The sequence below is a fragment of the Vespa mandarinia genome, chromosome 14, assembly GCF_050613455.1.
Source record: "Vespa mandarinia isolate Hongniang chromosome 14, ASM5061345v1, whole genome shotgun sequence".
In the NCBI taxonomy this organism is placed as follows: Eukaryota; Metazoa; Arthropoda; class Insecta; order Hymenoptera; family Vespidae; genus Vespa; species Vespa mandarinia.
In genome coordinates, this window is record NC_140823.1 from 3,908,236 (window position 1) to 3,921,608 (window position 13,373).

A 13,373-nucleotide genomic window follows, 5' to 3' on the forward strand; every position below is an offset into this window, starting at 1 on the left:
CTTGTGACTTTCTTGTATAAGTAAATCGAAATGTTCCTTCGTATAAAGAAACAAAAAATATTTTAAGTCACCATATCGTGAACGGACATGGTCGATCGTTTTATTTTTTTTTTCTCTCTTCTTTTTTCTTTTTTTTTTATCTCATCTCGACGTTAAATCTATCGTCTAAATAACTATAATTTTTAACTGTAAACGTATTTATTTAATTGAACGAATATATTCGTTCTGAATGATTTTAAGAAAATGTTTATATTTTCTTTAGATTTTACGTGGAAAAATAATAAATAAATAAAAGAAAACAAAGAAAAGAAAAGAAAAGAAAAGAAAAGAACATTAGAGAACCCGTATCACAATATTGAATTACTCAGGATCTAAGGGAAGGCTTGGGATGCGAAAGAAGAAGAGGAGAGGCAGAGAGAGAGAGAGAGAGAGAGAGAGAGAAAAAAGACCAAGTTAATTAATTGCACGAAGAGGAAGGAGAAGAGGAGATGACATGCGGGAGGCTGCGAACATGGGGTAGGTGGCTTGTTAAATTTTAGGGGCGTGTAGATCGAAACTTCCCTGGACGAGCAAGTTGAGTGTCGACGGTGGCCCGTTCGAGTCTGATTGAAATCTATCAGCAAGAGCCTAATTTAATTAGGTGCTCGCTCAGGAAGAAAATGGGGAGTGGCTAAATTCGATAAATTCGAACGATCCCTTATATTCATTATTTTCGTTTACATTTTCTCGTTAATAGTTAATCAGTTTTTTTTTTTTTATTTACAAACAGGAAAAGAAAAAAAAAAAAGAAAGAAAAAAGAAAGGAAAGAAAAAAATAGTATTTTCCCAATATCTTCTCAGCAATAAATCCTAATTAATTTCCGATAGATTTATTTACGAACGAATCGATCATGTTAAATCATTATTTTATTTTTCTTTTTTCTTTTTTTTTTTTTTTTTTTTTTTTTTTTTAATTTAAACTGATCTTACGTATTCGTTTGAATTATTAATTATTAATACTTAACAAGGATCATTCATTTAATGTTATACAAGTTGAAAGATAGAAAACTATTGATATTATTATTAATGTTGAAAAGTATGATATACACGTAAACGCACGCACGTACACGCACACACACATACACACACACACACACAGAAACATAAAACAGTTAACGTTTTGAAATGTTTTACGATCGATAAGAAAAAAAGAAGAAAACAAAACAAAACAAAAAAAAGAAGAAAAAAAAGGATCTTACAGAGATCGGTTCTCTCCGGGTTGGTACTCGTTCGCTCGTATAGATCACCTTGAGGGAATACGTGGAGAGTTGGTACTGTGTCACACCGAAATCCTTTTCTTCGAGGTATGATTCATTGTTCTGTGTACATCTCATGGGACCACCCAGTGTATCCTGCTCTTGAAACGGTCGTCGAAAAATCTGAGATCGATACGACGAGGTGCGCGCCCACGCTCTCCTTCGCTTCGACCACGACGATGCCACCAGTCAGGGGCGGATTCATCTCAACCCTTCTCTCTAAACAATATATTTGCGAATATAATATTAAAATTTTATAAATTAATCATACGAAGCAATTTTGTATGTTGATAATTTTATACAATTTTTCTTTTTATGTTCTATCTTTTCTGTTCTTTTTTTTTTTCTTTCTTTCTTTCTTTCATAAAATTTATTCGATACCCATTCATAATAATATACAATTGATAATGAAAATAATTGATGATGAAAAACGAAATGTATTATACATACAGATTGATTAATTTTATTTCGGAAACATTTCTTTTCATCATCGAATAATTTGAAAGATATTTGAATGATATATTTTAAATGATGATTTATATTATTATAAACATTAAATACATTTTGTATTATATATATATATATATATATTTATATTTATATTTCAATATATAATAATGCAATATATGTATGTACTTTGTTAAACGAATCATTCGAATGAAATTTTTATGAACCGAATCATATTATAACAATGTACGAAAGAATATTTTTCTTTTTTTTTTTTTTTTTTCCTCTATTTTATTTATCCCTTTACAATGATAAATCTTAATTTAATTCTATTATTGAATCCGCCCCTGTGTATCGCGTAGCATAACGCGCAAGGCCCACCTAGGAGCAATCGATACGAAAAGATATCGGGATAATCTCACGAACGGTGCCCGAATTAGAAGCACGCCGTGCCTTTAATTGAACCTTGAATAATGATCATCGATTTTACGATAGAGTCGATCTCTGTCGCGACTTCGATCGACTTCTTTTCTATCTCTCGTTTCTCCTTGCCTCGCCTTTTCAGATTGGCATCTATAATATAACAGTACGACTTGTGTATAAAGGGATCTACATTGACCTCGAAAAAAGAAAAAAGAAGGAAGGGATCAATATGACGTCATTTCGTACTGATAAAATCATTTTCAACGATGAACTCGACAATCGAGATTCTTGATTTCTTCGATTATCATTTAATTTGACTATTACATTTTGTTCTAATTAATATCTATTAATTATATATATATATATGTGTGTGTTTTAATAAAAATAAATTTAATATAATTATATCGAAACAAACTTGTTGAAATATATGTCTATACATTGAGAAAAATCAAAAGGATAGAGATCGATCAAAGAGATAATATAATATTAGAAAGAGAAAGGAAGGAAGGAAGAAAGAAAGAAAGAAAGAAAGAAAGAAGGGAAGAAAGAGAAAGAAAATTAAATAGAAAGAAACGACACCAATTGGAAATATTTATCCTTTCGCTAACGAGCTTCATGAAGATTGTTTGAGGTCTCGAATCGTATGTTTTAACGACCAATTCGATATGAGTAATTGCAATCGAGCTTGAAATAATTAACGTGCTTCCTTTCTCCCTCCCCCTCCTCGCTACCCTTTCGAGTCTTCTTTCTCTTACGTCTTTGTTCATCCCTATACTCTATCTCTATCCTTTTCCTACCGTCCCATCGTCGATACAACGAAGGAACGAACGAACGAACGAACGAATGAATGAATGAACGAGAATTCCAATTGCAAATGTACGAGAGGGGCTTGTAAAATTGATATTTATTACCATCCCGATATTTTATGGAAATGCAGAGAGAAAGAAACGGAGAAACAAAGAAGAGAGAAAGATAGAGAGAGAGAGAGAGAGAGAGAGAGAGAGAGAGAGAGTCATACGTAAAGAATGTATCTCTTCAAAATCTTCTTACCTATAATTTACAATGGAAAATTAATTAATAGTAAATTATGAATAAATTTACGTCTAAGGACATAATCGATGTAATAAAACCGGGGATCTCTTTTACTCTTATATAAATGAACATTGATTACGACCAATTATAATCGCTATGTTATGAAAAAGAGATGAGGATATAGATAGGTAATATCAATAACTCATTATTCCCAGTCACGAAATGTTACTTCTACCTATTGGAATATGATGTTTGAGTCTAACGAAAAAAAAAAAAAAAAAAAAAAAAGAAAAGGAAAAAAAAAAGGAAGAGAAAGAATAAAAGAAAGAAAAGAAAAAATGAAAAATAAAGAAAGGAAAAAGTTGATCGTTATAGAACTCGATCTTTAATGGCGATCATCTAAGAAGAACAACGACTGGTAACTAATTACCGTCGTCTTACTATTAACTCTCAGCTATCGAAGCTTCTACTATTTCTTCGACTTCCGTTTTCTCTGCTCTCTGTGACCTGCCTCGTCTACTTACTTACGTCACGTTTAACAGGATAAATCGAGAGAGAGAGAGAGAGAGAGAGAGAGAGAGAGAGAGAGAGAGAGAGAAAGAGAGATAGAGAGAGAGATAGAGAGATAGAAATGAAACTCACGATCGAACGTTGCTACCAATTTTCACAGTAATCATTTAAGAATCCTTTACCAATAAAAAGTAGAAGTTCCGCTAATCGTTATTCCTTCGATCGAGGTTAGTAGCTTTGATCGATCTTTTTCCAAAGAATTTAAACCGTTAGATCGATCCAAGCGAATATAATTGATCCTTAGTAATGGGACAATAAATTTATATCATATCTCGTAGATCATCACGTCGTATAGATTATTTTTAATTTCACACTTTGAACGCATGTTTATTGTTCTTTCTTTCTCTTCTTTTTTTTCTTCTTTTTTTTTCTTTTTTTTTTTTCTCATAAAAAGTATTTAACGATATCTTGATCGATCGACTTCACGATCAAGATAAAAGATATTTGCTAAAACTTTGATCTCTCTTATTTAAAACATCTTTCGTTTTCTTTTTTTCTTTCTTTCTTTTCTTCTTTTTTTTCCTTGTTTTTTTTTTTTTTTTTTTTTTTTTCTTTAACGATCTCAAGTAGATTTCTCTTAGTAGACATGTCAATTATGAATAAGTGATATCCTGACATTCTACTAAGACTCTCATTAGCACTGGTATACTAACCTGATCGATAAAGTTATATCAGAATCATTCAAACGATCGCATCGATCACGTTGACGATGTATAGATCATGAAGTTCCTTATATCTATCGCGTTCTAGTATGTTACAACGAGGTCGTCTCTACTTCTCTTCATCTTTCGTACGTCTATTAATCTTGTCGAAATCGAGAAGCGAAGATTAATATTATAAGTTTAAGTCGAGGTGACTATATATTTTATCCTTGTAAGATGTCATCCCTACTTGTAGAAGGATAAAACGGGGTGTATTGTACAAAATTCGAGTTGATTAACTCTTAACAAATCATACTTCGAATAAAATGAAAATAATATAAAATATACGAATTATTAAAAAAGATCTTTAAATATTTTTACAATTATCATTGTCATACGAGGATCTGAATATATTTAATGAACGATTAATTCATATTTCGATTTATGATTATTAATGAATAAATTTGATAAAAGTCTTTAAATAAAATTTATTTATTTCTTATTGAATTGTAATTAATAAATGTAAAATATTAATTTTTGTTTGTTCAGAAAAATTCTATTTCAATATTTTCATCGTATATATCAAACGAGTTAAAGTACGTACATATGTAAATCACGACACAAGACATTCTTCTTTCTCTCTCTCTCTCTCTCTCTCTCTCTCTCTCTCTCTCTGTCTCTCTGTCTCTCTGTCTCTCTGTCTTTCTTGAAGCATCGCCTACGATCGAAGTAGTTGATCGTTCTACGAGACTCGTCTCGACTGAGTGAAGCTCAACGAGACGCTTAAATCAAACTTTAACGAGAATGGAAAGTCGAGTATTACCGCATTACCATTAGCAGTTACGGGGCGGTGCCGGTGTGCCAGAAGACCGTTAATTTCCGAGTGATTCGTTATGTGAGAGCATGAGAGAAGAAAAGAGAGAGAGAGAGAGAGAAAGGAACGATATTTATTATGCGTTTTGAAGTAGCCTATTAAACACTAACATTTCATGATATTTACAGAAGAATTTGATTGAATAACGTTGACTCTTCTCATAAGAAAATATCAAATAATAAAAAAAAAAATTTATTTCTATGATTGATAATTAAAAAGAGAAAAATTTATATGAGAATATTAGACATAGATATTAATTATGTTTAACGTACGAAACAGAGAAGAGATTTATTGTAATTGATTATATTTTTTTATAAATATTCAACTATTCGACAATGTATATTCTTTCTTTTGTACATTGAGAGAGACAAAGAGAAAGAGAGAGAGAGAGAGAGAGAGAGAGAAAGGGAGGGGGGAAGAAAGAGAGAAAAAGAATACAAAAAAAAAAAAGAAAGAAAAGGGATGAAGTATCGCGATCCCTCTTGACACCCGGATAAGCCGAATGCAAAATAGAGATTTCCAGTTGTCCGAGATGGATGATGCCTCCGATGATAAATGATGCTGTGATTTGCTAGCTGCGAGAACGTCCACCCCATCGAGAATATTTTTATCTCTCTCTTTCTCTCTCTCTCTCTATATATATACATATATATCTCTCTTTCACTCTTTCGAGAACCTACTCCTTATTTTCTTTTTTTTTACTCTTTTATATTCCGCTTATATTCTTACCCTCTTTTTCTTATTCCTATGTCACCTAAAAGAAGATGAAAGAACGAGAAAAGGGATCGTTTCAACGATGTCATTTTTATCTTTCTTTATCCTTCTTCGTGTCGAATGTTTCTTTGATGTTTATTTTTGAATATACAAATACGAATATCTTGTATAATTTTTATTTCTAATAAGATACACACATATATATATATATATATATATATATATATATAATATATAAATATGATTGATTGTTAATTTGTTTTTTTTTTTATAAAAACCTATGATATTTAAATAAATAATATTTCATTGTCGTATACGATGTAATGAAAAATTTGTCAACTTTTATTTTATATATCGTTATTAATGATACATTAGTAATCATTTTAAATAAACAAATAATATCGTCATTAAATTAAAAGAATGAAAAACATTATATCGTTATATTAGGAAAAAGAATTACATATGAATGAATTTTGAAGATATCATATCCCTCTTTGTCTTTCGAAAGTCAAATAACAAATTTATTCTATTTCACTGAAAATTTCTCTCGGAAGACATAAATCAGGATAGAATTAGGAAATAAAGTGAGAGTTTAGTCCCTAATGTTTTACGGTAAAAGAAGGAATGAGTTATAGATATAATGGAATCTTCCCCCACACGTGGCGAGAAAATCGAGAAGAACCTCGGAAAGATGGATTTCGGTTTCTTTAAGAAGCGAAGGACGTACGGCTGGAACGTAGAAATATTTTTCTGAAAGAAAAGAAAAAGGCGTAGATGGATATAGAGAAAGAGAGAGAGAGAAAGAATGGGGGTGGGAGGGCACGTTACTCAAGTAAGTTCGTCAACTCTAAAGGAAAGTAACTTTCAACTTATAGTATTTCCGCATGACAAGGAAATTATTCTTTGTTTCGTCCTAAACACCACGGGAGACGAACTGCGGAGGAATCTCAGCGGGTATTGACCATTGCATTGTCCTCTTCCTCTTTTCCCTCCTCTTGTTCCCCTTTAAGGAAAAACCATTGATTTTTCGTCAAATTTTATCGTCAAATTATTTCTCTTTCAAATGGATTCATATTTTTAATATACTCTTCTAATAATTAATTGACGATAAAAAAAAATTAAGTAACAAAAAATAATAATTATTCAATTAACGTTTTAAGATTTATCGTGTACATTGATCGAAATTTAAAATTGAAATTCTGACGTAAAAATAAATGTTACTTAAGAACGACAAGTTAACAAGTTATTATTGTTATAAATATTTTTTTTCTTTTTCTTTTTTTTTTTTTTTTAATTTATTGTCTAAAGACAGACAAATGTAAAAAAAAAAGAAAATTAAACGAACGTTTTCAATTTGATCGAAGACCTGCTCTTGAAAATCACGTTTAAGCACAGTGCCGCGCCTCTATATAAAATGGGTATATTAAAAAGAAGAAATCCGTCAAGATCGATACAACAGTGCTCTCGGACACTATGCCACTCGCACTCGACTTTTTCTCAACTGGAAAGATCAAACGCTTTGCTCGCTCGGAAATGGATCGGAAGGAGAGCAAGGATGAAATAAAAAGGCGAGGAGATGCCGAGAGAAAATGTGGTAGTCGATAAAAAGCTGCACTGGCCGAACGAGACGATCGTCTTTCGAACCACCCCTCTTCTCTTTCTCTCTCTCTCTCTCTCTCTCTCTCTCTCTCTCTTTCTCTCTCTCTTTCTCTCTTTCACGTTCTCTCACACAAGAATGAACTCGAGGGCATAGCACCGAGTGACACTCAAAATCTACCAAACGAATTAGCCTCTCACTGGCAACAACAGCAATAAAGAAAAGAAAAATAAAAGTACAAAAAAAAAAAAAAGAAAAAAAATAGAAAATAAAAGAAAAAGGAAACAAAAAATAGCGAACTATTTCTAATCGGATGGAGTCGAAGAGTTCTCCGACTCGTTTTGCCGGATGGCAGGTGCGAGAGACTCGTATACGAAGCTGAAATATTCAAAAAAAAGTTATGCCGATCGACCGTTCGATTCGCATGAGATAGAAGGAGAAACATTAGGGAAGACGAGGAACAAGAAGAAGAACAATAAGAAGAAGACAAAAGTCTTTTATTCTTAAGGAAAAAGGAGTAGGGAGAGGTTGGGGGTTCGAATGAGTCGGAAGAGAATGACTTGTTCCTAGCTGCGAAATATCGACGAGGATAACGTCAAAAGAGAAAGAGAGAAAGAGAGGATCAAAAAGATCTAGAAGATCGAGTGGTAGCACGCGATCGAGAACTAGTTTCACAAACGCGTTCGTTCATTTTCTCTTTCTTCTCTCTCTCTCTCTCTTTCTCTCTCTCTCTCTCTCTCTCTCTCTCTCTATCTCTCTCCCTCTCTCTATCCTATTAATCTATCTCTTTCTCTCACTTAGATGGAAACACACCTGCTCCAGTAAATTTAATCGTTTACTATTCTATCCAAAGCGATGCCTCATTTATCCTGACACAGGAGTTGCTTGTGGTTTAATCCCTTAATTGTAAAAATTCTCTTTATACCGACCTACATCGAATTCACGTTTTACAAGTTCCAAGTTCCTCCTTTCGATTCTCGAAGAAAACACGAACAATCCATATAAACGTTTCTTGCACATCAACCGGTACTCTTAACTAGCGATCCTTTTGTTCTCATTTCAAAAGAAAAATCACGTCTCGATCGAACCAACGATATCGAGCCTTCATCATCGATTCGACCGCATCTCGATTCGATGTGGTTGAAAATCGTCGAAAATTGTCCTAGGACTCGAATTCGTTTCGCTCGAATGATTACGAATAGAGGAAGGTCCTAAAAATCTTCTTCGATTGTTAAACTCGAATCATATAGAAATTTTTTTCTTTTTTTTTTTTTTTTTTTGATTATATCTATCTAAATAATAATGATAATTTCTTCGATATACACGATTCCAAAGAGAGAGAGAGAGAGAGAGATAAGATTTCGAATTTCTTATCATAAATATGTTAAATTAATCCTGCATAGTATGTAAATTCTAAATCTCACGTACTTTATTTATTAAAGCGAAAAAGAAATTTACATTAGAAAGATTTAAATTATTCATAAAAATTAGTATGCGTATATATAGATATTTTTTTACATGATTCAGATAAGTCTAAGAAGGCATGAACTTGAACTTGATGGAAATTTGCATAATATTATTTGGTAAATAAAATGAATTTGAGTTTTTTTCGATATGATTTGAAAAATTAGAATAAATAATATTTTATATCACGAGAATTGACTTAATCAGATGATGGTCAGTATTCGAAAATGTCGAACATTATAATCGATCTAAGTAATCTTATCGGAACAGACCAAATTGAGGAAAAAGTATGAGGAGTAAATAGGGCTGGGGAAAAAGAAAAAAAAAAGAAAAAAAAAAAGAAAACGATACAGGTTCGTTGCAATTACGCACGCGCGCATACTCGTTTCAATCGTTCGACTAAGGAGAAGATTCGATTCACTGTAATTGGTAATTACTTTTAATTATCGAGAGTGGCGCGTCGCGTTTTATGCTTATGTAACCAAGCCTAATTAAAAATTGAACGCGGCTTGTGGTCGTAGAAAGAAATTTTAAACGGTCGACGTTGGCAGCTTAATGACACCCCGTTTTCGATAACTCGCTTACCAAAGTATCGAGAAAAAAAAAGATATATATATATATTTATATATAAATAATATGCTTTTCATTGAACAGTATATAAATAACAAAGTAATAAACTCCATTGCAAATTTTACTGGTGGTTCGTCGTATACCATGAAATACAGTATCAATGATGATGTCAATATCAGTTATAATAATGATAAACTCTACACGAGTTAATCGTATCGATCTTAATTGTATCGTATCTATGAAATCAAGATAATTATCTTTCCCTTTCTCTGTTATTTAAATTACAATATTATTATTGATTTTACACGAACACACTCGAACTGTCTATTCGTAAGAATAAAACAGGAAGGAACAAATCTATCAATGTAACTATACTCAAAATAATTATCTGAAATAATCAAATTAGAAATTTTTCAATATAAGCTATCGCATTTGTTAGATCCATTCATATATAAATACGAAATTTATTGCAATAATATTGTACTTGAAATTCATTGTAATTTCATACGTAAGAATAATTCATTCACAATTATTACATTCGATTATTACATATCATTTTATTCTATACTATTTATTACTTTTTTTATTTTATAATAATTATTTATTTATTTCTGAATTATTTATACATTGTTATTATTTCATAGATCATTGAAAATAAATTATAGATCGCAGACGAATCGAATGTTTGTTTTACTTATGAATTAAAGAAGAAAAAGGAAGAAGAAAATTCAATACACATTGCATGATTCTACCCTTTATCGGAGAATTACGATAACGATAGGATAAATTGTGAACGAGTGAAAGAAACCTTAAATTTGCAAGTTCAATTTTTTGACCAATCGATTTTACCAAGGAGGGAAGAAATTTCCAGGAGGTATATGTAAACACGTATATACGGACACATACAAAAGATAACGACGCAAGTAATCTGCCTACGCGATTTTACTGGATCAGCTCGAGGCTTTATCTTAGTCGTTGTACCACCTCCACCTACTTCTCCTCCTCCTTCTTTTTTTCCTTCTTTTCCTTTTCCTCTCTCTTCTTCTTCCTGCTACTTCTCTTCTCACACAGAGCGTGTAACGTTTCGATCGTATACGAGAAGGGTGAATACGCTGCGAGTGACGAGCGCGTGCAAAAGTCAGCGTGAAGTCGTAACGATCGACTCTCTCCTTCTCTACCTCTCTTCCTCTCTCTCTCTCTCTCTCTCACTCTCGCTCTTTTTAAAACACGATGCACAGACACGCACATTCTGGCCGCAGGTTCCGCTCGCGTGCAAAGCGTGCGATCCGTCTCGGAAATCTCCATCTCGTAGGACGATCTTCCTCTCAAGAAGAGAGACAGAGAATAAGAGAGAGAGAGAGAGAGAGAGAGAGAGAGAAAGAGCGAGGAGAATCCGTTACTCCTCTTCTTGGGTGAGTCTCCTTTATAAAAACTGCATCTCCAATTTCGTAGTTGCATGTCGTGACGATTTAATTGTAATACGAATTCTCACCAAAACCTTTCACATATTTCTTTTATTTAATTCACCATTAATTTTGATCCTATATAAAAAAATGATATTTATTAAAGTTGAAATTATAAATTTATTATATATTTAAATATATAGATATATAAATATTTAAAATGTATAAATGCAAAAGAAACATTTTACAATATTAATTCTGATTTTATTCGAATATTTATAGATCGACCTAATACGAGTAATAATTATAACAAAACATATTCGTTAATATATATATATATATATATATATATATATATATATATATATATAATAAGAAAAAAAAAGTAGATACTTCGAATGTTAGAGAGGCAACTCCATTGACTTGTCGTAAAATTTATCCCCGGTAGCAAAAAATTTTGAGAAAAAGAAAGAGAGAGAGGGAGAGAGAGAGAAAGAGAAAGAAAGAAAGAAAATGAATGAAAGAAAAAAAAAAGTAATCAAAGCGAAAGGAAAGGGGCGACCTGTTATTAATGGTAATAAATTAATATAAGATGGTACGCCTCGTATCACCGGTTGTATAGTCGTTCGTACGTTTTATGAGTCCCTGCGATGGTCCTCTTTCGTTTCCTCCTCCTCCTCCTCCTCCTCCTCACCATTCCTTCCTTCTATCCTTTCCTTGATGTTTATCCAAATCGTAAAGCGATACGCTCTTGGCTTCGAAACGCTCAATGGCATTTGCAAAATCACTTAATCGTAAATTCACGAGAAAAAAAATAAATACATCCCTCTATCTTTCTCTTTCTTTTAATTTATTTTTATTTTTTTTTTTTTTTATTTTTTATCTTTTCATTTTATTTCCTCCCCCCCCCCCACTCTCTCTCTCTCTCTCTCTCTCTCTCTCTCTCTCTCTGTCTTGAAAGAAAAGTTTCGTAATCCTATTACCAAGGATTCGAGACGTATCCTCTTTACCCTCTTCAAAAGGACTAAGGTAAATTAGATTTGGACTAACAAACATGTAAGACGATAAAAACAAACGTAACGCGAATCGTTTTTATAGAAAATAATAGCTAAATGAAAAATGAAAAATTGTAAAATATTCGAAGGAGTGGTCGTACAAATGATAAGCATAAAGAAAAATTAAAGATAATGTGTTCAGGTGAAAAACTAAAAAGCATTATTTACAATTATAAGGGATGACTTTTTTTCTTTTTTATATATATATATATATATATATATATATATATATATATGTATAGTCAACAAGAGTTAATGGGAAGAAATATAATTTCCATTAATAATCCAATACTCGGAAATTTTTTCTAAGAAATTATTTCCTAAGAAAGACAAATCAATGAATCATCGTAAGAGTTAGAAATAGAGTGTGTTTATACGAGAAGAGTAAAAAAAAAAAAATAATAAATTTTTATGCAAAAAAAAAAAAAAAAAGAGAGAGAGAGAAAGAAAAAGAAAAAGAAAACAGAAATAAAATTAGAAAAATAATTTACATGAAAATATTTAAAATTTAATAAATAAATAAATAAATAAAAATTGTAATGATTAGAATGATAGATGATATTAATACTCTTTATGTATTTGTGAGATATAATAAATCGTACGACAAAATGGTGGAAAGAGTGGAAATGAACGAGAAGAAAGAAGGTGGACGTGTTCGACGCCTTCGGCGGAACGATTACCTTTCCATTCGTGGCACATCAAGGAGTTCGAGGTTTGAAACGTGAGCAAAAGCGTGGAATGTTTCGAATACCGATTTATTTCTCTCGTCAAGACTTTTTTCTCTCGATCATACTTCAGATAATTACGGGGGCAAAACATTTGATATTTATAAAAAAATTGTTTAATCTAACTATCACGTACGATACATCACGAGTATATATTAATTATAATATCAATCAATCTTGTCATCGAAATTCGACAATATTAATTCCTAATCCTAATTTTAATAGTTTTTTTTTTTTAATATAATGCAATATTCATATCATTCATATAAACACACACACACACATATATATATATATATGATATTAATTCGATGTGTGTGGTCGAAAGAAGATACATTCCAGCTTTTATAATATTTAATGATATCGCATAAACATTTCGAATCCCTATTAAAATTCGGGTATTTCTATCTCCCCTTTGCCTTTTCTTTCTGTCTCTCTCTCTCTCTCTCTCTCTCTCTCTTTCTTTCTTCTTCTTCTTCTTTCCATTTACATCTCGAATCACTATAAAGAGAAAGAAAGAGAGATTGTAATGAAACACGAGCCTGTTTCGCTCGATTACCTGC

The 13,373-nt window shown here is 31.7% G+C and overlaps 1 long non-coding RNA gene across 1 annotated transcript in view; it reads right to left on the reverse strand.

The window, feature by feature from the left end:
- LOC118439922 (uncharacterized) overlaps nt 1-13,373 on the reverse strand; it is a 173,251-nt gene that overhangs the window by 91,180 nt on the left and 68,698 nt on the right. Inside the window, exon 2 of the long non-coding RNA XR_014982958.1 lies at nt 1,239-1,514. This is a non-coding gene — a long non-coding RNA (uncharacterized LOC118439922). The remainder of the gene's footprint in view (nt 1-1,238; nt 1,515-13,373) is intronic.